At 44.2% G+C, this 24,180-nt stretch overlaps 1 protein-coding gene across 3 annotated transcripts in view; it reads left to right on the forward strand.

Moving 5' to 3' along the window:
- The first annotated feature begins 7,171 nt into the window (after positions 1–7,171).
- Positions 7,172–24,180, forward strand: part of LOC127566942 (bromodomain adjacent to zinc finger domain protein 2A-like) — a 91,704-nt gene continuing 74,695 nt past the window's right edge. For 2 of the 3 annotated variants that reach the window (XM_052009482.1, XM_052009483.1), the window contains exons 1-2: positions 7,172–7,290; positions 16,694–16,783. The gene's annotated coding sequence lies outside the window, so the exon portion shown is untranslated. The remainder of the gene's footprint in view (positions 7,291–16,693; positions 16,784–24,180) is intronic. The other variant, XM_052009484.1, reaches the window with a different exon arrangement.

Here is a 24,180-nt window from a genome sequence, read left to right on the forward strand (position 1 = left end):
TTCCCCGCTCCCTTTCAACTTAACCGCTGCCTTTCCCCCAGCTTTCCTTAAACACAACCACTCCCTTTAAACTCACCCGCTGTCATTTTTTCCGTTCCCTATAAATTCCGCTCCCATTAAATTTACACACTGTCGTTACCCCCGCTGTTTTTAAATTCTCCCGCTGCCTATAGTATAGATGGGCACTCGGTGGTCAGCATTGGAAATGGCGGACCGAATAGCCTGTTTCTGTGTTGCATGACTCTGTGTTTTAAATTTATACAGTTCTTTCAACAACAAAAAGCTATTTGTATTTCCATAGCACCTTTAAAATGGGAAGAAATCCCAAGGCATGTCACGTGGCATTATAAACAAAAGTCCACACTGAGCCACATCAGGAGATCTTGAGGCAATTGGCAGCTGTAAGGAACACATTTAAAGGAGGAAAGAGAGGTTTAGGGAAGGAATTCTGGACCCCAAGCTTTTCCGCCAGTGGAGAACAATTAATCTGGGGCTTGCTCAAGAGGCTGGAATTGGAGGAGAGCAGCTGCCTTGGAAGCTTGTAGGGCTGAAGGAGTTTATACAGACAGGGAGGGGCTACAGAGGGAATTTGAAAATAAAGATGAGGATTTTAATATGGAGGTGTTATTTAACCTAGAGCCAGTTTGGGTCAGCAAGCACAGGTGTGATGGGTGAACAGGACTCGTTGCTTGTTGGGACATGGCCACAGAATTTTGATTGAACTCACACCTATAGAGGGAGGCTGGCCAGCTATGCATTGGAATAGTCAAGTCTAGAGGTGACAAAATCCATAGCTATGGTTTAAGGCAGCAGGTGAGCTGAGTGGTGCAGGGGGTAGAGCTGCTGCCTCACAGTGTCGTAGACCTGGGTTCAATCCTGACCTCTGGTGCTGTCTGCGTGGAGCTTACATGTTCTCCCTGTGACTGTGTGGGTTGCCTCCGGGTGCTCCGGTTTCTTCTTGTATGCCAAAGATGTGTGGGTTGGTAGGTAAATTGGCCACTGAGAGGAGCTGTGGAAGAATAAAATATTAGTGCAGGATCCGTTTCACGGTCACAATTACAGACACTAGCTTTTTTTTATTGTCCTGGAGTTTCAGAATTAACTGTAATTAAATTCATCAGCTTCTGCACTAGATCATAGAGTCATGCAGCACAGAAACAGGCCCTTCAGCCCACCCTGTCCATGCTGAACATCAAGTACTGATCTATACTAATCCCATTTACCAGCACTTGATCCATAGCCCTCTGTTCACTGGTGATTCAAGTGCTCATCTTGATACTTCTTAAATGTTGTGTGAATCCCTGCCTCCAACACCCATTCAGGCAGGCTCATTAGCCCAGGCCTTAGATTTCTTGTCTGGTATAACCACTATGCTACTGTACCTGCTCCAAAACATCAAGTGAAGCAAGAAATTGAGTTGGCACAGTGAATTTAGCTGCAAACCACAGGGGCTGTCACGTGAGAAGCAAAGGAAAACCAGGGAACTGCCTAACGGGTGTGGCAGTGCAGTGGTTAACTTCCTAAGGTTCTGGACCATACATGCAGAGTCATGAATTTGAATCACATTGCAGCAGCTGGGGAATTGAAATGAAATAAATCTGGAATTAAAAGCTAATCTTGGCATGGTGACCATGAAACTAGATTGTCATGAAGACCAACCCAATCACTAAAGCCAGGGAGGGGAACCTGCCAGAAGTTAATCACATTGGTCTATATGTGACTCCAGACCCACTGAGTTTTTTTTAAATGTTAATTTTTCTGGGACTTTGCCATCACTGGCAGAGCCAGCATTTATTGCCCAAGTCAGGATGCTGTGCAACTTGGAGAGGAACCTGCAGGGGATGGTGTTCCCTTGTACCTGCTGCCTTCTTGGTGTTAGAGGTGGCAGGTTTGGGAGGTGCTATAGCAATAGCCTGGGTGAGGAACTTCAGAGCATTTTATTGATGGTGTACATGGCGGTCACTCTGATTAACTCTTAACTGTCTCCTTAGTTAAGGAGCAATTAGGGATGGACAGTAAATGTTGGCATTCATGTGAATGAATAATAAAAAGATCCCAAGCTACTGCAACTCAGCAGGTCGGGCAGCATCTATGGAGAGAAATAAACAGTCGATGTTTCGGGTTGAGACCCTTTATCAGGACCACATCTCAAGTTCAAGTTCAAGTTATACTTTATTGTCATTTACCCATATGCTGTAAAACACATGGAGGAACAAAATATAATTTCCCCCAGACTCTCACGACAGAGGACATACATAGAACAGAGAACATACAATAAACACAGACAGAAAAATTGTGCAAGCACAAATAGTACAAAAAATGGTATATACAGGATACAAAATTAGTGCAAGGTTAGTGCAAAACCGAGTTGGACAAAGAAAATACAGAACTCAGTGTATTGCACCAAGTGTATAAACATGTTCGGCAGCAGCCAAAGTTCTCATGTGCCGTTGTGCAAACCAGGACTTCTGACACGGCATTTGTCTGAGACTGCCTCCAGGGTATTCAGGAGCCTGACAGCCTGGGAGAAAAAACAGTTGTACAGTCTAGTAGTTCCCATTATGAGGCTTTCTACTCCAGGACATCAGAGATGTCCTCCTTTTCCAGTAAACGGGGTTTCCCTCCCACCATCAATGCCGCCCTCACCCACATCTCCTCCATTTCCCGCACGTCTGCCCTCACCTCATCCCCCCCTCCCCGACATAACAGGGACAGGGTTCCCCTTGTCCTCACCTACCACCCCACGAGCTTCCGCATCCAACACATTATTCTCCGCAACTTCCGCCACCTCCAATAGGATCCCACCACCAGGCACGTCTTCCTCTCACCCCCTCTCTCTGCTTTCCACAGGGATCACTCTCTCCATGATTCCCTTGTCCACTTGTCCCTCCCCACTGATGACCACTTATCCCTGCAACCTGTCCCTACACCTCCCTCACCACCATTCAGGGTCCCAGACAGTCCTTCCAGGTGAGACAGTGTTTCACCTGTGAATCCGAGGGTGTCACTTATTGCTTCTGGTGCTCCCAGTGCAGCGTCCTCTACATCGGTGAGACCCGACGCAGATTGGGTGACCGCTTTGTCGAGCACCTTCATTCCATCCACCACAAAAGCAAGGATCTCCCGGTGGCCACCCACTTCAATTCCACATCCCACTCCCACACTGACATATCTGTCCACAGCCTTCTCTACGGCCACGTTGAGGCCAGATGCAGGTTGGAGGAACAACACCTCATATTCCACCTTGGTAGTCTCCAACCTGACAGCCTCAACATCGATTTCTCTAATGTCCGGTAATCCCTCTCCCCTCTTCCCCCCCTTTTTGTCTTCCCTCATTCTTGTGGCGTCCTCCCCCCTTCTCTTTCCCTTCCCCCGCCCTCGTGACCTGCCTATCTATTCCCCACCTCCTCCATCCTTTATTCCATGGTCCACTGCCCTCTCCTACTGGATTCCTTCTTCTTCAGCCCTTTCCCTCTTCTATCACCTCTCAGTTTATTACTTCTCCCCCACCCTCCTACCTTCCCCCTATCACCTGGACTCACCCATTACCTGCCTGCCTGTGCTCCTCCACCTCCCCCCACCTTCTTATTCTGGCGTCTGCCCTCTTCCTTTCTTGATGCTGCCTGACCTGCTGAGTTCCTCCAGCACTTTGTGTGTGTGTTGCTCCAGATTCCAGCATCTGCAGAATCTCTTGTGTGACCCCAAACTACTGTGTAGGTTCTGCTGGCTGGTTGCACCATTGATGGAACAGAATCTAGTGGGTGAAAATAAAACAGTGCAAGGAGGCACCAAGTCGATGGGCCAGTGGGTCCTGGCTTAATCCTCAGGTTCTGCTGTGTTAGGGGATGGTAGCCAGGGCAGCACACCAGGATAGGAAAAGGGCCAACTCAGCTGAGGTTCCGAGCACTTGCTGCCTTGGCTCCCAGAAGAAGATGAGGACACTCGCAGAACTGCGCCTCGCCACACTGGACAGGCCATCAAATGCCCTGCTTCCCGTGCTGTCACCCAGAAAGATTCCTGCAATACTTTCTGGTCCTGTCTCTGGAGCCAGACCCCTCTGCCCACCTTTTTCAATTCATTCACGCCAGGGGCTGCGCTGGCTCTCACTGCTAGTGTCCCCATTCGTTAAATTTAGTGCCCAGCACTCACTGGTTGTTCTTCTGACCAACTGTGTTGAGTTTTTTTTCCAGCAGCTGTGATGAAGTACTGCTCCTGTGGAATCAAGGGGATGTGGGCCTCCCCACAGCGAGAAAGAGAAAACGCGATGAAAAACCCCTCTGTGTAATTGGACTTGTGGCTCACCCCCCTGAGGGGTGGCGTTCCAATTTAGTAGTAGGTTCCACTAGTGCTAACAGTTTGTTTGGTATGTACCCTTGCCTATTGCAAACGCTTTGAAGGGTCATTGGTTACTCTTGCTCCACAGTTGCCTCCTGACTTACTGTGAGGGCACAATCTTCCCCCAGTTCTGAGGAAGGGTTACTGACCCGAAACATTAACTGGTTTCTCTTTCCACTGCTGCTGCCTGACTGGCTGAGTTCTTCCAGCATTTCTGTTGTTTCACATTCCAGTATCTGCGGTTTCATTTGTTTTCCAAACAAGCTGCACGGACGTACATTCTCAATTTGTCGTTGGGACTGTTCAGGTCGGCGCATTAGTTCCATTTGTGTTTCAAAGGTGCTGTGAAAGTAACTGAGGCGTGCCGAGTGGCACCTGAGGTGAGACCACCGAAACTGTTGACCACCCTCTTCTGTCTGCAGCAGTCAGGAGCAAAGGGGCAGTCCAGGGCTGGCTGGAAATGTGATTATGGAGGGCTGAACTGGGGATTAAAAGGTAGATTTTAAAATGATGAACTTGGTGTGATTGTGCGAGGATTGACTTTCTAAAACAAATCTGAATTTTAGATTCGCCGATATTATGGTCATTAATGTTTATTGCTCTGAAACCAACATTTTTAACCCCCCTGGGCATATTCGTAACATAGAAAATGTGGTTCCCGAGGTCACAAAATCACGTCAGACGTGGCAAGTGTAGGATTTGGCGGGATTTCTTGTGGATGCCATTCTGGGGGCGGGGTGTGTATGTGAGCAGAGAGGGGGAAATGTGGGGTGCTAAAATTGCCTGCAAAGCTTGACCATCCTTTCCTTTTCCCTAATGCCTACGTGTTGATTTGTTTTGTATACCTCTGCAAGGGAGGCATGTGAGGGAATTACTGAACACAGCCATGTGAGGGAGCTGAAGTAACTGCTACATCTGTAAAAGGAAAGGTTGCAAACAATAAGAATTTACAGTCAACCGTCTATTATTGAATAACTTTCGATCAGCAATAGAGAGAGGGGGAGGGAGAGAGAAAGCTCAGAACAGCGTTGTAAAGCATTCCTGGGATGCTAGAAGGAGTTTGCGGTGTCAAAAGACAGCAATGGAGTTGCAGAATCTCTGGTTAATCCTGGTTAATCCACATCCCCCACAGCGCCAGGCTGTGTAACTCCTCCAAACCAGAAGCACCGGTAATGTCATTAGAACTCGTAAATACAAAAAATACGCAAGTCTAGCCACACATAAACTAATTTTGAAAAATGAAAATTCACAAAATATATGAGTCCTCCTCAATTTAACTCACCTAAAAGGGGATATTGACGAGTACTACATATATTTTGTGCATTTTCATTTTCAATGCTATTTTCCTGGAACATTTGCCTCATTTTATGGATTCGCGTGCTTTTAGAGCGACCCTCTCCTCACCCCACAGCCTTCAAAGGTTTTAGTCAGTTAAGGCTAAATTATTCTGTTGATAAGTACGCTCCCACTGTGAAATTGAGCCAAAAAGACTGGGGAAGTCACGAATTTTATTTCTGATCTATACCGCCTTCGATCGGGCGACAGAAACAGTGAACCGGACAGAGGACACATTATATGAGCTCCCACTATGCATCAATTTGAAGCGACCTCTGCTGGGCAGTATGCAGTCGGACGCCGGGCAAGCACAAGTTCTGTTGCTGCTGGAATGCCCCATTAATGGAGGATGGCAGTTGGCCCATGAAGGGTGGTCACTTGTACCGAGCACAAGCAGGCTATCAGTTGTGTGTGGAACTAGAACCCAGCAGGAATCAATAGCAGCAAGGGGAGAAAGCTGTGAAATGGTGAAAAAAATCCACCACCCACTCTGCCAAATAGTTTTTTTACACGTGGGAGTCTTACAGAGTGTGGGGGTGGGTGGGCGGGGGAGGATGTAGAGGTCTGACAGTTAGGTGATCCTTGCTCAATCACTCCAGATGCCTCCACACTAGCTGTCACTGGAGTGTGGTGAGACTGAATTTGCTTACAGTAAATTCAGCACAGACCACACATCGATACTGACCAGGAGTGGTTAGTTGAATCACTGGGACAGTTAGGGACTTACTTTCTCTCATTTTCTCTACAATCCTGTAATAGCCTCGGGTTCAGATATTCTCCCAATCGTTCCTTATTGTATTTCTTTATGTCCTCTCTCTGAAAATTGCGCCTTTTAGGGAAAATAAAAGCTGAAAGAAGCGGAACTACCTGTTTCTCTATGAAAGTCTGCAAACGTCCCAGATAGGGACGGCTACGTTTTTCGGACTATTTATCTTTCCTTAAGTGCCGGTCCCTTTCATACATCCTAAGAATGAATTAAAATGAAGAGGCCACTTTTGTGTCACTTTCAACAGAAAACAAAAGTAAATAATGTACAAATTGATAATTAATGAAAATGATTAATTTCATCCAACATCCATTTAACCATAGGGGCTAATTTAAAATAAAATTATATTTGCATAAAACATTTGACAATATTACAGGTTCCACGTTAGTGAACATAACGGAACTGTAATCGATTAAAATAAAAATATGAATCTAACCATGTTCACAAGTTTTTTCTAATTCATTTTTAATGTAATTTCTAATGTACATTTTGATTGTGATTTGCTCTATACATAATTTTTAAAATATTAATATGAATATCTATATTAATGGATGGACTATAAAGTTAAAAGGGAAAATGGAGGCATTTAATTGCATAATTATGAAGGTTGTCGCGATGTGGAGCAGCGGAGAATGCTGTACTATGGCTGCATGTTAATGAGTAGATGGTAATCTTTCTTTACAAAGTCAAATTTATGCAGATGATGCTGTGGGTCAGAGCTGACTGACGTCATTAGTCTCAGCCACCTGCCTGAAGAGGGGGTGAAGCTGACTCGCTGCGAAATCTACCAAACTTTGCCATTTCGGGCTGGTCGCAGAGCTCCGCGCCCGGCTGGGCATGAGCTGGATGGCCAGGTGAGTGATATGACCTGGCTTCTTCCTCTGATCAGGTTTTAAAACCCCCTCGTGTCGGGCCCGCAGCAGTTTGGGGATCAGCGTGCGTGCGTGTGATTGCTGTGCAGTTTTGTATCTTTTTTTCTTGTGCTTGTATCACTTCCTCCTGCGGCCGGCTCCTGGGCATCCCACTGGGTCTTAGAGTCCGCTCACTCAAACACATACAAAAAGAGTCCGCAGGATCCTAGTAACCGACATGTTCGTCCGGCGTATCAACTAACATTCATTCTGGACGTTAATTCGTCCATAAGTTACATTTGATATTTTGGTACACGAATAAATACAGACACAAATATACATAAGGTTTATTTTGCTTATATTTTCATTAACTGGAATACGATTGCATGAACTTTGCAAAAGGGAGAGATGTAGAGTTGACTTGAGACAGTGAACCATATCATTGATCATCCTTACAGTCATCTGCAGGGAGATTTTAACCAGTATACAGTTGTCAAAGTTGGATCCTAGTAAGTCACAGTAATGTTATTATTGTTATACTGAGACTTTCACATGGGATGGAATCAAAAAAAGTTTAATTGCTGTGAGATTCCCAACACAGAGTATAGATTATGTGGAGAGACTAAGGGAGCTAGGGCTTTACTCTTTGGAGAGAAGGAGGATGAGAGGAGACATGATAGAGGTATACAAAATATTAAGAGGAATAGATAGAGTAGACAGCCAGCGCCTCTTTCCCAGGGCACCAGTGCTCAATACAAGAGGGCATGGCTTTAAAGTAATGGGTGGGAAGTTCAAGGGAGATATCAGAGGAAGGTTTTTTACCCAGAGAGTGGTTGGGGCATGGAATGTGCCGCCTGGGGCAGTGGTGGAGGCAGGTACATTGGTCAAATTCAAGAGATTGCTAGATGAGCATATGGAGGAATTTAAAATAGAGGGATATGTGGGAGGAAGGGGTTAGGTAGTCTTAGGTGAGGTTTAAAGGTTGGCACAACATTGTGGGCCGAAGGGCCTGTATTGTGCTGTACTTTCTATGATTCTATGTATTTCCTGCTCCCTCAGATTGTCACTTATGAGTTTAGAGATCAAGAAATACAGCACAGAAACAGGCCCTTCAGCCCACTGAGTCTTTGCGGACCATTAACCACCCATTTTTACATTGATCTTACACTGATCCATTTCATTTTCCCACATTCCCATCAACTCCCCCTGGATTCTCCCACTCACCTACACCCTCAGGGACAATTTACAGAGGCCAATTAACCTACCAATCCACATGTCTTTCGGATATAGGAGGAAACCAGAGCATCCTGACGGAAACCCACACGGTCACTGGGAGAACATGCAAACTCCACACAGACTGCCCCTGAGGTCTTGATTGAACCTTGGTAGTTTATATATCTTTAGCTTAATCAATCTATTTATCATGAATAAATGGGAGCTTCAGGGTTGACATTAGTTGAGAAACAATGCAGATACTTTGAGGAAACAAATGATTTCTTTTGTTAAAGGAAAGAATAATCAAGTTATCCAAAAGCAAAATACTACAGTTGCTGGAGATCTGAAATAAAAATAGAAATGCTGGGACTTCCCTGCTTACAGGACTCTGAGATTTTTAAAGGAAAACCAATTTAGTGAATTGAGAGCGGTGGGGTTATGCATTTCGTACCTTGGCCACTTCACTATCAAGCGGAGTGCAAGATGTGAAATGTTGGCGATTGGTGGCATTGGAGTAGGTGTGTAAATTGATACCAGCCTGACTCAGCAATGGGACAAGAAATGGAGAAAATGCTTGTCAGTGGGTGAAGCAATATCTGTGGGTAGAAAAACAAGAGATAACATTTCAGGGTTCTGGTAGGTTGAAATAAAAAAATAGAAATGATGGAATCACTCAGCAAGTCAAGCAGCATCTGTGGAAGGAGAAACATAATGAGTAAGATGACCCTTCATCTGAAAAGTTGACTCTATTCCTCTCTCCACAGATGTTGCTGAGCATTTCCAACAATTCCTGTTTTTATTTTAAAACTATCATTATGTAGTTGGGAAGAACAGACCTCTACAGATCTTTCCTTACAGCCAAAGTGTCAGCAATAGAGGGGGATTTAAGATTGGAGCTGCTCATTAACAAGTGGTCATGTGCTGTAAAACCAACAAATTTTCTACCTGAGAGCCACACTTGGGAACACTGATTCACTACTTGTGGAGAGCATAAGAAATGGGAACAAGAAGAGGCCATTCAACCCCCTCATTCCTGCTCTGCCTTTCAATAAGACCATGGGTGGTTTTCTACCTCAGCACCACTTTCCTGCACTAACTCTATATCCCCTTATTCTCTTAAAATTTAAAAATCTACCACTCTATTTCTTGAATATACTCAATGACTGTCTCCACAGGTAGAGAATGTCAAACATTCACCACCCTCTAGGCAAACAACTTCCTTCTCAACTCTGCCCTGAATGGCCAATCCCTTATTTTGAGACTGTGACCCTGGTTCTCGACATCCCAGCCAGGGAGACACGTCATTCCTACATCAACTCTGTCAAGACCCATAAGAATTTTGTGTGTTTCAATGAGGTCACTTCATTGACACAGTTTGATGCCTTGTGATTTCTCCAGAGGAAGCTCTCGGCTTCCATCATTACAGTGGGAAGGCAATAGAGGCCGTGTCATTGAAAATATCTACTGTCATACAGCATGGGAACAGGCCCTTTGGCCCACCGGGTCAGTGCTGATCATCAACAATCCTACACTAATTCCATTTTATTCTTCCCGCATTCCAACTCTCCCCAGATTCCACCACTCAACTACACTAGGGACACTTTACAACAGCCAATTAAATTATCAACCTGAACGCCTTTGGGATGTGGAAGGAAACCGGAGCACCCGGGGGAAATCCACACAGTTACAGTAAGAATGTACAAACTCCACACACACAGGACCTGAGGTCAGGATTGAACCTGGGTCTCTGGCATTGTGAGGCAATGTCTCTACTAGCTGCATCACTATGCCGCCAAAGGAGAGGTCAATTTCCAGACAAGATGAATGCAGAGAGAGCTGAAATATGCTCGGATTTAGGATCAGCCATGATCATGTTGATTGGAGGAGCAGCCTTGAAGGACAGAAGGCCTACTCTTCGGCACAACATGGTGGGCCAAAGGGCCTGTTCTGCACTGTACTGTTCTATGTTCTATGTTTTTCCATCTACTTTCTATGCTTCTACGACATTGACTTAGATTTGCATTAAACTGCCCTTCGATAACTTATGGAAGTGGCCACTCTTTAATAAATGAGTGCAGAATGTGAGTGCCAGTAAAGTTTCTTAACCAAAGGGGATATTAAAAGCAACGGTGGTTTTATCCCCAAACTGTCCAGAAATGTGTCTAGTGTTTAGCAGAAGCTGCTTGGGTACTGGTCGAGAGTGAGTGCCCTGACTGATTTTACTCTTGTCCAGCCAAGGTATGATTTGCAAGGTTCTGGAATAACACTGAGTCTTTAGAGGAGTTGTATCCATTTACAGATGGTGGCTGTTGCAGAGATAATCTGACAAAAATGTAACTGGCGGTAATCTATCATATCAAGTCACATTGCATAGAGTGTTTTAAGTCTGAATGACATGTCACAGTACGACTGGACCTCAGCAGAGAAAACATTGCTGATTGTACAATGTAGATTGTGTAAAGTGCATAAAGTTGGAAATGTTCTAAATATTGTCAGATTCAGTGTGCAGAATGTTATAGGAATTTAATAATAGGGAGACTTGCAGATATATTGTTATAATTGTGTCTCCCAATAATGAATCACTGTGGTTGTTATTATGAAAGCCAACACAGCAAACAGTTTTGAACAAAGTCCTACAAATGGCGGTAAAATATCACCCTGGATTGCATGCTGGAGATCTTGAGATGTCGGCGGTAAAAATCCTACAAACTGAGCACAGCTGACACGTAAGGAATCTTCCAGTTGATAGCTATTTTTGTTTACTATTCTCAACTGGTGTCCTTGCATGAAACCAACAGTAATGCCATTACTGATATGTGCCTGAAATCTGCAAACTCAGCATAGACTGGGAATAGAACATAGACCATTTCTAGTCTAAATGGCTCAAAGTTGCAGATTTCCTCAAACTGCCTTTGGGGCACCAGATCTTTGACTTTAATAAAAATATATATGGCAGCAGCCAATAGTTTAATGCAACAAAGCATGGCGAGTTTGGAAACTGCTCTTCTCCTGGTTGACCAATTGTGATATTGTTTGAGGGTTGCGAGGCAAGGTTACTTGTAGATTGGTTGCAGTGGCTTCCTCTGTTGCTTCTGTAGTGTTTAAAACAGTGAAAAATGACCAAAAGAAAATGTAAGAGAAATTGCAGGCAGAACCAAGGTCCTGCTATTTGTTATGGGGAGCAAATGGAACATTATGACAGTGTCAGTTCACTGCTATACAAAGTAGTTCATGCACATGCTGAATTTCCATCTCAAATCACTTGCCAAAGTGATGTGCCAAATGGAGGTCTTGCAGCTACACACAGGAAGAAAGGGGCAGTTATTGCCTTTTTGCTTACTCTGTAACACTCACTCTTGTGTGTCTCCCAACAGAGTTTTGTAGAACAGTTTCAGCAAAGACTGGAGGCAGAATTCTTGGTTACACTCCCCAAAGTTACAATCAGATCAGCCGTGATCTTATCGAATGGCAGAGGATGCTTTAGTGGCTGAGTGGCCTCTTCTTGTTCCTAATTTGTATGTTTGTATAATCAAGTACGTTGGAAATAAGGAAATAGGGGCTGCGAATGAATTCACTGCTTTATTCCTGGGGAATTACCCTGGGGGAAACTGGGCCAGGATTTGTTTGAACATGGATGTTGGAAATCTAAAATAGTTGCAGAAAGTGCTAGAAACACTCAGCAGCTCAGGCAACATCAGTGGGGAGAGAAACTAAGTCAATGTTTCAGCTCTGAGACCCTTCATCAGAATATTCTAATGAAAAGTATTAACTCTCACTCTCTTTCTCTTTAACCCCCGTGCCCCTCCCCCCCACCACGGTGACTTCTCCAGTTTCTTTTATTGCAGTTTTTTTTATCCTCACTTGGCTTTTCCACTGATAGTCTGGACAATTTCCTAGCTACTCCTAAATTTCTTTAAGTACTCTGCTATAATGAGCCTTCTGATGAGACACAGAAGAGCAGTCCAAATTAACTTTAGCTCTATACATTTCTCTCCAACCTTGTAAGGAATTCTTTTATGTTTACTGAGCAAATTCATTTGAGGTTAGGAATAATGCTTTTAAAGGATCCTTGTATTGGTATATGTATCCTACCACTCTGAGGTATGTCTGAGATATACTGAGCTCCCTTCCTTGGATATGGATGTTTTATTGTAAAACTTTATTTGCACAAAAGTGGAAAAAAAAAGTAAAACCTCCCCTTGCTTGGATGCTTTAGCAGGGGCTTTCCTTACATTCATAGTGTCGTCCAGTCTACACATACATAGTATTATCGGGTCTATACATATGTAGTGCTAGCACATTCTCTGTACAAGGCATCATTCCCACTCCTGTGTTTGTGAGGCTTTTACACAGGGCTGAACCCCTCAATGTCCAGTGGCAGCAGGACCTAGACTGCAGTCCTTCTCCACAGAGCCTTTGTGTTGGCTGCACCGAGCTTCAATGCATCCCTCAGCACGTACTCCTGCAGCCTGTGTCAGGCGGCAGCATTCCCTTTCAGATATCTTGCTCAAAATGTCCAGGGTTATTTCTGTTGTAATTTGCACCATGAGTTTGGAATTGCTTGCCATGTCTAGAGAGTGAAGAGGCCATGTGACGCAGTCCTTTTGGAGGAACAAAGTGTTTTGAAAACCATTAAGGTGGATAAATCCCCAGAGCCTGATGGGATCTATCCCAGGATACTGAGGGAAGCGAGGGAGGAGATTGTTGGGGCCTTGACAGATCTTTGTATACTCTTTAGCCACAGGTGAGGTCCCAGAAGACTGGAGAACAGCTAATGTTGTTCCTCTGTTTTAAGTTTGGCAACATGGACAAACCAGAAATTATAGGCCAGTGAGCCTTACATCAGTGATAGGGAAATTATTGGAGAAGATTCTTAGGGGCAGGATTTACTCACATTTGAAAAAGTGTGGACTTATTCGAAATTGTCAACATGGCTTTGTACGGGAGAGGTCCTCTCTCACAAATTTGATAGAGTTTTTTGAGAATGTGACGAAAATGATTGATGTAGGGCAGTGAATGTTGTCCACGTAGACCTTAGTAAAGCATTTGACCAGGTCCCTCCTGGTAGGCTGGTCCAGAAGGTTAAGTCACATGGGATCCACAGTGAGTTGGCAAATTGAATCCAAAATTAGCTTTGTCACAGAAGACTGTGGTGGCTGAGGGGTGTTTTTCTGACTGGAGGTCTGTGACCAGTGCTGGGATCTCTGTTTGTAATATACATTATTGATTTGGATGAAAATGTAGGTAGTCTCTTTAGTAAGTTTGCAGATGATACAAAAATTGGAGGAGTTGAGGATAGCAAAGAAAGTTGTGAAAGGATACAGCAAGGTATAGATCAGCTGGAAAATTGGGTGGAGAAATGGTAGACGGAGTTTAATCTGGACAAGTGTGAGGTGTTGCATTTTGGGAGGTCAAATGCAAGAGGAAAGTATACAGTAAATGGCAGGACCTTCAGGAGCATTGATGTATAGTGTAATCTTGGGTGCAAGTCCAGATCTCCCCGAAAGTGGCAACACAGGTGGATCTGGTGGTAAAGAAGGCATATGCATGCTTGCCTTCATTGGTCAGGGCACTGAGTATAAAAATTCTGAAGTCATGCTGCAGCTGTATAAAACTTTGGTTAGGCCACATTTGGAGTATTGTGTGCAGTTCTGGTCACCACACCATAGGAAGGATGTGGAAGCTTTGGAGAGGGTGTAGAAGGAGTTCACCAGGCTGTTGCCCGGATTGGAGCATATTAGCTTTCAGGAGAGGTTGGACAAACTTGGATTGTTTTCGTTGGAGCGTCGGAGGCTGAGGGGCAACTTGATAGAGGTTTATAAACTTATGAGAGGTATAGCTAGGGCAGACAGTCAGGATCTTTTTCCCAGGGTCAATGTCAAATACTAGAGGATATAGGTTTAAGGTGAGAGAGGGAAAGTTTAAAGGAGACGTGCGAGGCAAGTTTTTTTTACACAGAGTGGTGGGTGCTTGAACATGCTGCCAGGGGAAATGGTAGAGGCATTAAGAGGCATTTAGACGGACACGTGAACAGGCAGGAATGGAGGGATACAGACCATGTGCAGGCAGATGGGATTGGTTTAAATTGGCATCATGGTTGGTGCAGACATGGTGGGCTGAAGGGCCTGTTGCTGTGCTGTACTTTTTTTGTGTTCTGTGTTTCGATAAGGCATAGTTTCACAGCAGAGGTGAGATGCAGGTCCAATCTGCAAGGTTTTTGTGATGGTTACTGTTTCGGTGCCAGAAGGCAAAAGGCCAAGGGACAAGAGAAACAGAACTAGCAACTCTCCCTATTCCTAATGTGATGTAACCCATACGTCAAAACCTCAGTACTACAGAGGAAAAACTGACTGGAAACCAGAAGGAGAATAAGGTGGAAAACAGAAAGTTGATTGTTTCACAAAATCGTGGTCCTGGTGCAGAGCTCCGCCACCAGGAAGTCGGGCACGTGCTCTCTGAGTTTCCATCCATTTGCTGGAAAACTGTATGGTCCATGTCCCAGGATTCCCCAAAGTAAAATTGGACAGGATGAAATGGGCCCTTTAAAGATGAGTCTTCTAAACCCAGTTGTGGGATTAACCCAGTATTCTCTCACCCCTTTCACTGAATAAATGTTCACAATTTCTACAAACCTTCCAGTACCAGAACCAAAAGGCACCTTGTCATGACTGAGTCAAGCCAGTGTGGGACAACATTAACCTCATCTACTCACTGCTGGACTGATAGGACTGGGTATATTTATACCTCGACAGCCTCCATTAAAGTCAGTCACGGCTATACACAGCCCTAATGTAGGATCTCGACCCAAAATATTGACCATCCAGCATCTGCAGTCTCTTGTGTCTCCACTAATACTGTGGGGGTGGGTTCCCCTTGGTCCCTAAGGTTTCATACCAAGAGAGTTAGATTAAAATTGCATTGGCAGTTGTGAGTCAGCAGGCTGTTCAGAGACACTGTCCTCATGTGACCATCACACACATGTGATGTTGGGAGCAGCATCCCTTGTCGATTGTCCCACATGAGGCAAATCGTAGCAGCCCTGTTACCATGTGAGCTGAGCCTGATAACCTGAAACAAGAGGAGTGAACCTTGAATCTTCTGGGTTACATTCAGTGGGTTTGCATCCATTGGCTTCAGATGCTTGAGCTAGAAAGTGGAAGAGATGTCCCAGCTCTTGATTGCTATGCATTGCCCTTCTCATGCTGGAGATTGTGAAAGGCACAGAATAGCCTTACTGTGATCCTCTCATGCTAGAATCGCCCACTGCCACTGTCTGGGCTCCCATTGCAGGGAATGGGCAGTTGGAGCAAGGTACTAAAGGGTCCATGACACCTTGAGAGCTGTTAGCCAGCACCTTAAGGAGGGGCTATTGCTCGTGTCTATTGGAGTGATGGAGGTGAAGGTGTGGAGACAGGAATAACTTGCGTTATAAAAGCAACTGAATTGTCAACTTCAATTTCTAAGTATTTAAAAGAAACTGCTGCTCCATCCACCTTGATTTTATGTCCCTATCTGATTCATTTGTCTGTATTTCCTCCCCTCCACCCACAGCTAAAACAATCAACAGGGCAGTCAGCTTGAAAGAGAAAGGAAAGGTTGTTTCATTGCTTTGGGTGGGGATTATCATCATCTGTTCCTGAGTTTTACTGGTTTTGTCCTGTAACTGAGATATGACTCTGACGCAGGAAAGAGGGGATGGAAGTACCTTGCATTTCTCATGTTGTCCCAAAGCTCTTGACAGCCAGTGAAATACTTTTGAACTGTTATCACTGTTGCAATGTAACAAATGCAGAAACCAACTTGAACACAGCAAGGTCCCATAGATGTCAATGCAATAATGATCCCCACTCTTTCATAGATCTAGAGACAGGGCTTTGGGTGAACACCTCTGAAAGACTTTGCCCTTTATTTCTTGCACGGGAGTGCCAGACTAAATTATGTGCTGAGGTCTCTAGAGCAGGACTGCCTACTGGGTCAGCTGATGCAGTGTGAGGAGTAGACGTTTGAATGAAAATCAAAAAAGCAACAGATGTTGGAAATCTGAAATAAAAGCAGAAGATGTTGGAAACACTCAGCAGGTCAGATAGCACTTGTCAAATGAGAAACAGTTAATGTTTCGGGTCCTCGGCCCTTTGTTAGTTCTGATGTAGGGTCTTCGACCTGAATATTAACTCTATTTCTCTTTCCACAGATGCTGCCCGATCTGTGAAGAGTTTTTATTACTGGGTTCACAACAAGGCACTTCATCCAAAGCATTTACACCAGAGGTGCGTAAAGCAGGGTAAGTATGAGGTTTGATTAGATTAGATTAGATCCTGCGATAGTATCTGATATTGTTGGCAGGGCCTTGAGATCTAGCAGAGCGATTGCCTTTTGTGTTGACGTTGTCAGCACATCGGAGGTGTCATTATTGAGCTCTACCATTCATTTATTGAATTGACAAAGAAATATCAGAGGGCAGAGATGCTTCTAAAAGTACAAATCTAACATGTTTGATCTTAAGGGGCTGGAGCGTGGCATGTGTCTGTGGAGCTCCACACAATTCAACACCTGCAGCTGGGTTGGGGGGAGCTGGTGCGGGTGAGAGAGGAGGAGGAGTAAAGGACAAGGAAGGGTGAGATAAATACATAACTGGAATTTGAAACAAAGAAGGGGAAACCTCAGAGGAATGGAGAAAACTTGTGCTGCAAAAGTTGATCATGTCATCTCCCTTTTTGTTTGAGCATTAGAAACCAAGTCTACCGATATTTCAATGTTTTTGAGATAAATTTGGGCCTTGGTGGTCTTTACTTTTGACGCAGAGAACTGAGATGTGGTTTTCAGGGATTTTTCTACTTTATAATAAGGGGTTTGATGCTGTCAAGAGATGAATGCATTTGGATTTCCTCAATACGTATTTGGCAGGATGGTCTGACTCAACTCTTGTCTGACTCAGCCACTGGTCTGACACAAGAATAGACTTCCAGTCCAAATAGCTTTCAGGCCCCGATTACATCAGTAGCAGCTAGAGCACAAAATCTTTGGGTTGAAATTCAGTTTCCTGAGAGCCTGCCGTGGGTCGGTGACGTTTCTCAAGAGGTGTTTGACCTCTGCACCCTGATCAAGGCAACAGGCTATCAGGCTCTTTTTCAAGTTCTTTCCTTGCAATCAATTTTGTCCCTTTCTCTGCCAGTTCTCTCCACTTCCTGCCATGCCAGCTGTGACTCAGTGAGTTGCACCCTTACCCTTGAGTCTAAATGTTGTGGCTTCAAACCTTGCTCTGATGCTTGAGCCCAAAACTCAAGGCTGATACACCAGTGCAGTACTGAAGGAGCATTTCGTTGTCTGAGGTGCTGTATTTTGGATAAGATGTAAAACCAAGGGCCTGTCAGGTCAAAGGGAAGCATTTTGAAGAATAGAGATGTTTTTCCCAGTGTCTTGGGCCAATAGTTAATCCTCAATAAACACCACTAAAACAGATGATACCGATAATACATTACTGCCCTTGGGAGCTTGCTGTGCATATTTTGGCAGTGCTACCTTTCAAAACATGACCACATTTCAAAAGTGAGGACTTTCAAAAGACCTGAAAGGATGTGGAAGATGCTATAGAAATTGAAAGCCTTTGACATCTGTAACCCATTCGGCATTGCCTCTTATCGGGGTTTTTCCTTGAGGGCGCTGATCGGTCTTGTATACCTCAGCAAAGTGACCATTCTGCATCTGTAGCCTTGGGTGCACAGTATCTGCCTGCTCATGCACAGATCTAACCGGCGTTGCATTGGGCAGGGTCACTCGTAACTCACAGCCATGATTGTATTGTTGAACTTGTCTTGTGGGAGGAAAGAAAACCAGTCGTGCTCCATTCCCCAGATTGCCCCTCTTCACCACTCCCCAGTTCTGGCTGCTGTTTTGCTCCAGGGTTAGAATTCCACTAGCTATTGTTTGTGGAGATCCTTCATCTCTTGATAATTTTTCTTGCCCACGGGTTACAGTGGAATCCAATTTCCATGCCAAAGTGCCAGAAGCATTTGGAGCCTGGAGCAACAGTGAAGCCAAGATTGGTGAGGGATATCAGTGTGTGTGGAGTGGAGTGAGGAGAGCAGGGGAGAGTGAGGATAGGACCTTGGTGCCAACTCTCTACAGTAGGAAGTATCAGGACAATGAGGTCAGAAGAATGTTATTGTTAGCTGCGGGGAAGGACTGACATCACCACACCGTAGTGATTCAAGAAGATGGCTCACCACCACCTTCTCAAGGGCAATTAAGAATGGGCAATAAACGCTGGCCTAGCCAATACCAGAAGAACAAATAAAAAGGTGCTTTGGCATGTTCTAAGGTTGCTATAGGCACCGTACAGAATGCAAAAGTCTCTTAGTGAGTCCGGATGCAGGATTTCGACCCGAAACTATGACAATTCCTTTCCTCCCACAGATGCTGCTCAACCCACTGAGTTCCTCCAGCAGATTTTTCGTTGCAAAAGTCTTTTCCCCTGCTTTTAATTAGGGTGACGTAAATATTCTTAGAGTTATAAATATAGTGTTCCAAGAAGTGCTGTAAAAGAGGCGGGTTCATGTAAAAAGAACTTAATTCCCCTTCCCAGAACTTGGGAGATGGTGTAGGGGTTAAATTACGTAGCAGCCAGAGTTCTGAATCATTGATCCAGAGATGTGAGTTCGCATCCCACCATGGCAGCTTGGGAGTTTTAGTCCAAGTTATTAAATACATCTGGACTTTAAAAAAAAAAGCCAGTCTCAATAACAGTAACCGTGAAACCACTGGATTGTTGTAAAAACCCATCTGGTTCACTGATGTCATTCAGGGGAGAAAATCTGCCGTCCTTACACAGTCTGGTCTATATGTGACTCCAGACCCACCGATGTGGTTGACATTTAACTTCCTCCTCAGTTTAGGGATAGGCAATGAACCCTATGACATCTACTTTAGGTGAATTTCCAAAAACTTACAGTCAGTGAACCACATTGAAGTGTAATCATTGGTGTGATGTACGAAACACAGCCGCAGTTTGTGCACAGCAAACTCCCACAAACATCAGCGTGAGAATGATCAGATGACTGGGTGAGAGGTAATCTTTGGTCCCAGGACACTGAGGGGAACTCTTTCTCACATTAGTGCTGATGAAGGGTCTTGACCTGAAACGTCGACTGTCCATTTCCCTCTATAGATGCTGCCTGACCTGCTGAGTTCTTCCAGCACTTTGAATGTTCTATAGGAAATACTTTTTCAAGCTCCATTGTACGGATGGTGTGCGTGGAGCTCAGACTTGGAAGTCAAGCCTGTTGTATTCAGCAAGCTTGGGGACCTGGCCTGGAGAATCTCAGAATGGTTACAGCATGGAAGGAGGTCATAGTTGGCCAGTATAAAGGTGGGGTCCATACCAGCTCTATATGAGAGCAATACAGCTAATCCCACTCCCCTGCACTCTCTCCAGGCCTCTGCAAATTCTTTCCTTTCAGTTCAGCTCCCTTTTGAATGCTACAATTGAGTCTACCTCCCCTACTGCACCTGGCAGTGCATTCCAGACACCAAACCACTTGCGGTGTGTTTTTAAAAAAAATTCCTTGTGGCATTTGACTCTTGCCATTCTTGCTTCCCTGGTTCTTGACCCTTCTGCCAATGGGAACAGTTTCTCTCTGCCCACTCAGTCTATACCCTTCATGATTTTAAATCCTTCTTTCAGATCCCCTCAAAACCTCCTCTGTTCCAATGACAACTGCCCCAGCATCGCTAGTCTATCAACATAACTAAAGTCCCTCATCCCTGAATTCACCTCCATACTCTCTCTAAAGCCTTCACATCCTTCCTAAAGTGTGCTGCCCAGAACTGGACACTATAAAAGTTGGAATCTCGCTTCAAAATGATTTGCATGGAATGGATTTAACCTGAGTTAATGTGAGTAGAATAGCTAACAGAAATTCTTTCACTTCTGGGTCGTGTTCAGATTGGCTGTAGAATTGATGGTGGGGTCCAACAAGAACTTGCACTGCTGGTATGCCTTTGGTGCAGTAAAACCTTTCAAGGGTCCTTGCAGAATAATGATGATGTGCGAAACTAATATATAAAGTTTACTGAATAGGTATGTGATCTAAAATTCTACTTCATAAACGGCAAGTCAAGTGTCAAAAAATTACATTAAAGCAATTATTCTCTTTTTTGCTATATTATGGAGAATTACCTTCTCACCAGGCCCTGTCCTGGACCCAATGTGAGGTTACCGTGCCAGACACTCAACCTTGCTTCTACTTAGGACTAGTTTACTTCTGCCGTGTAGTTAGTGGCTTTGATTCATTTTGGGATGCTCGGTGGGAAGCCCATCTTGTGATGCTGCATGGATTTACTGCATTATAGTGGACACCTGTTGTGGAAAGATTTCAGACCAGGAGCATTGGCAATGGATGCATAGCTGGTATCTTGTCTACTGCCTCCCTCTGGGAAGATTGCATGTATTCTGTAGTTTGGAAGAATGAGGGGTGATCTTATTCAAACATGTAAGATCCTAAGGTTTGACAGAGTAGATGTTGGAATGCTTTCACTGGTAGGAGAGTCTTGAACAAGGGCACACAGTTACAAGATAAGGGGTAGCTCATTTAAAACTGAGGTGTGTAGAATTTTTTTCTCTCAGACGGGGGTGAATCTCTGAAATTCTCTGCCCCCAAGGGTAGTGGAGGGCAGATCATTAGATAAGGTGGGGGAAGAGCGAGGAATTAAGGGCTGTGCAGAACTGGCTCAAAAGAGGAGGTGAAATCAGCCATGATGTTATTGAATGGTGAGGCAGAATTAAGGGGCCGAGTGGCCTACTCCTGCTCTGATTTTACTGTGTTCCTGTGCAGTGGAGAGAAGGCATTGGCATGGGACAGTTCAAGTGGCATGGTTATTAGTGTCATTCCTTTATGTAGTGGTTTAATATGTTTGAATATTTAATCAGGCTGTTAACCTCTGAGTTAATGTTTTACTCATCAAATTAGCTTCCACAGGAAGGAACATACAAATCATGGAGTTGTATTAATATCAAAATAAAGAACGCTGGAAGGACTCAGCAGGTCAAGCAGCATCTGTGGAGGCAAAGAGGTGTAGGTCGACATTTCAGGTTAAGGCCCTGCATCAGTCCTGACGTACACCTTTTGTCTCCACAGATGTTGCTTGACTCACTGAGTTCTTCCAGCATTCTGGTTCTTGTTCCAGACTCCAGCATCTGCAGTCTCCTGTGTATTTGTATTAATAACAAATGCTGGGTGACCCTGTTCAGAGGGTATGAGAGAAACATCTGCTTGACTCCATGGTTGAAATGGGTAAAGTAGCCAAATTCAAGGTTTGAGTGACTGGTTGCTGGAAATCTCAAATAAATACAGAAAATACTGGAAACACTCATCAGGTCAGGCATCATCTGTAGAGAGAGAAGTAGAGATAATATTTGGGCCAATGATATTTCATCAGAAATGCTCTTCATGAGCATTTGGTGATGGTGCATCCCATACCAAAGCGTATATTGCAGAGCACAAAACTGATTGGATTCATCTAACAAACTGTGTGGTGCTGAAAGCTGGTATCTCTGGTAAATGAACATTAAAAAAAATTGCAGATGCTAAAACGCTGGAAATACTCAGCAGGTCGGGCAGCATCTCTGGAAAGAGAAACAGAGCTGGTGTTTCAAGTCCAGGACCCTTCATCAGAAGCCATCTCTGTACCTGTTGAATGTAATCCTGGTAGCCTAACTTCTTGTGGACTGTTTCTAGCTCTCTAGTGTAGATATTGTGCCATTATAATATTTTTCCTGTTCTCTTTTGATTCTATGAATTCACTTGAGCTTGTTTTAAAAAAAAGTTGTCTACCACATCAGCAGGCCAGACAAGTGGCCCTAGCATTATATAATCAGCCATCTGATTGGTGCCGTATTGGCATCTGATTCCAGTAAACAGTTCACCACTGTTATAGATGGTGCCCAGACCTTTGTTATGTGTTAGTGCAATGGAGAGGAAAACGTAAAACTAGTTGCAGCTTGTTGGAGATGTGATCAATTGCCATCGAGGTGTTGAGGGTAGTCTGAACTGTAGCTTTAAGAAGTAGTGGCATGATGGAGAATTGTTTTTTTCCCCTACATCATAACAGTAAATTGGCCTAAAATGGTCCCAACCTGATCCTGTCCTCATCTAATTGAGTCATACAGCACAGAAACAGGCCCTTCGGCCCATCATGCCCATGATGACCATCAAGTACCCATCTATACACATCCCATTTACCAGCACTTGGTCCATAGCCTTCTATCCCTTGGAGCTTCAATGTCCACACACTTGCTGGGTGAAGACTCGGGCTGATTTATATTTTTCCCCCTTATTTGTGGCCCAGATACCCTGTAGTATCCCAACCATCATCTACTTGTGACCATCTATATTACATTTACTGGGAATTAAAACTGTAAACTCAGACTTGATGCTGCCAGTTACTGCATTGGGAGGAACGAGATAACATGTTTATTTTAATATGAATTTGATAGAAAAATTCAGTACTGTGCAGGTTTGGTCCAATGAAACAGGCAAAACTGGGGCATTTTGTATTTCTTGTGTGACATTGTACAGCTTTTACCTTCTGTCTGGAACTGTCCTCAAGGGGTTTCAAGATTAGATGCTTGCTTTATATCAACTGAATGTACAGTGTTTCTTAGTCCTTGTCACATTAATGGACCATTAGTCAGTGACTTGTAGGTGAAATTCTGTTTCATGCCTATGTAATACTGTTTATAGTACAGAATTAGACTGTAGTCCACCCAGTCTTTGTTCAATGACCTTTGGGGCTGAAGATAAATCTCAGCGTTTTCTCCTTGCTGGTGTTGCTTATAGATTTTTTTCTGCTCCCTCAGAAGTTTGATATTAGGGATTACAGAGGTTCTATGAAAGACGGATTCAATTTTTTTTGATGCATAAGAATGTTTTTTAAAAGACCATACTTGAGAACCAAAGAAAGAGCATTAGTTTTGACATGTTCGTAATTGACAGCCAACCCTCTAACCTTACTCTACAACACATTTTTCCCTCTCAAAACTCGCTGGGTTGCCTCTGAAACCTTTTGGGTACTTCAGTGGCCTGTTCTTGTAAATTATGTGACTGCTCTGTTGCCCATTGGATAAAAGTAGTTCCCCTTAATTTGTTTCTTATTCCCACACTCCTGATTTCAACTTCTGCTCCCTGCCATTTGAACCCTTCACTAATATAAAACAAGCTGCCTGAAATCAGCACTATTGCTCATAAAGCATTCACAGGACAGGAGAAGGCCATTCTGCCCATTGTCTACATGCCAGCCAAGGAAAAGCTATCCAGCCTAATCCTCTCTTCAGCTTTGTCTCTTGGTCGGATTCGGCTTGTAGAAGCAGGTAGACTGAAGGAGGTGAGGGGCTCTGTAGTTTGAGGCTCTAAGAAAGAGTGAGTTAGTATAGAGTCACTATTAGTTTGGCTGACCTTGTGGAAATAGGATGGCAAAGGTCAACAGGATAACTGAGGTGTGCCTTCGGCCCCGCTCTGGTTTGGATTCTGCACGGTACCAGTTCTCCTGGGGTCTCTCCACTGGTAATCTCAGCGCTGTGCTTGAATTAGGTGCGAGTGTTATTGCTCAAGAGACTTGTGTCATACATTGGACCCCCAATAGCGTTTCTCAGGACAGCACTAGAGGTCTTACGTACTCTAGGCA

Source organism: Pristis pectinata, chromosome X (genome assembly GCF_009764475.1).
Source record: "Pristis pectinata isolate sPriPec2 chromosome X, sPriPec2.1.pri, whole genome shotgun sequence".
NCBI classification, from domain to species: domain Eukaryota; kingdom Metazoa; phylum Chordata; class Chondrichthyes; order Rhinopristiformes; family Pristidae; genus Pristis; species Pristis pectinata.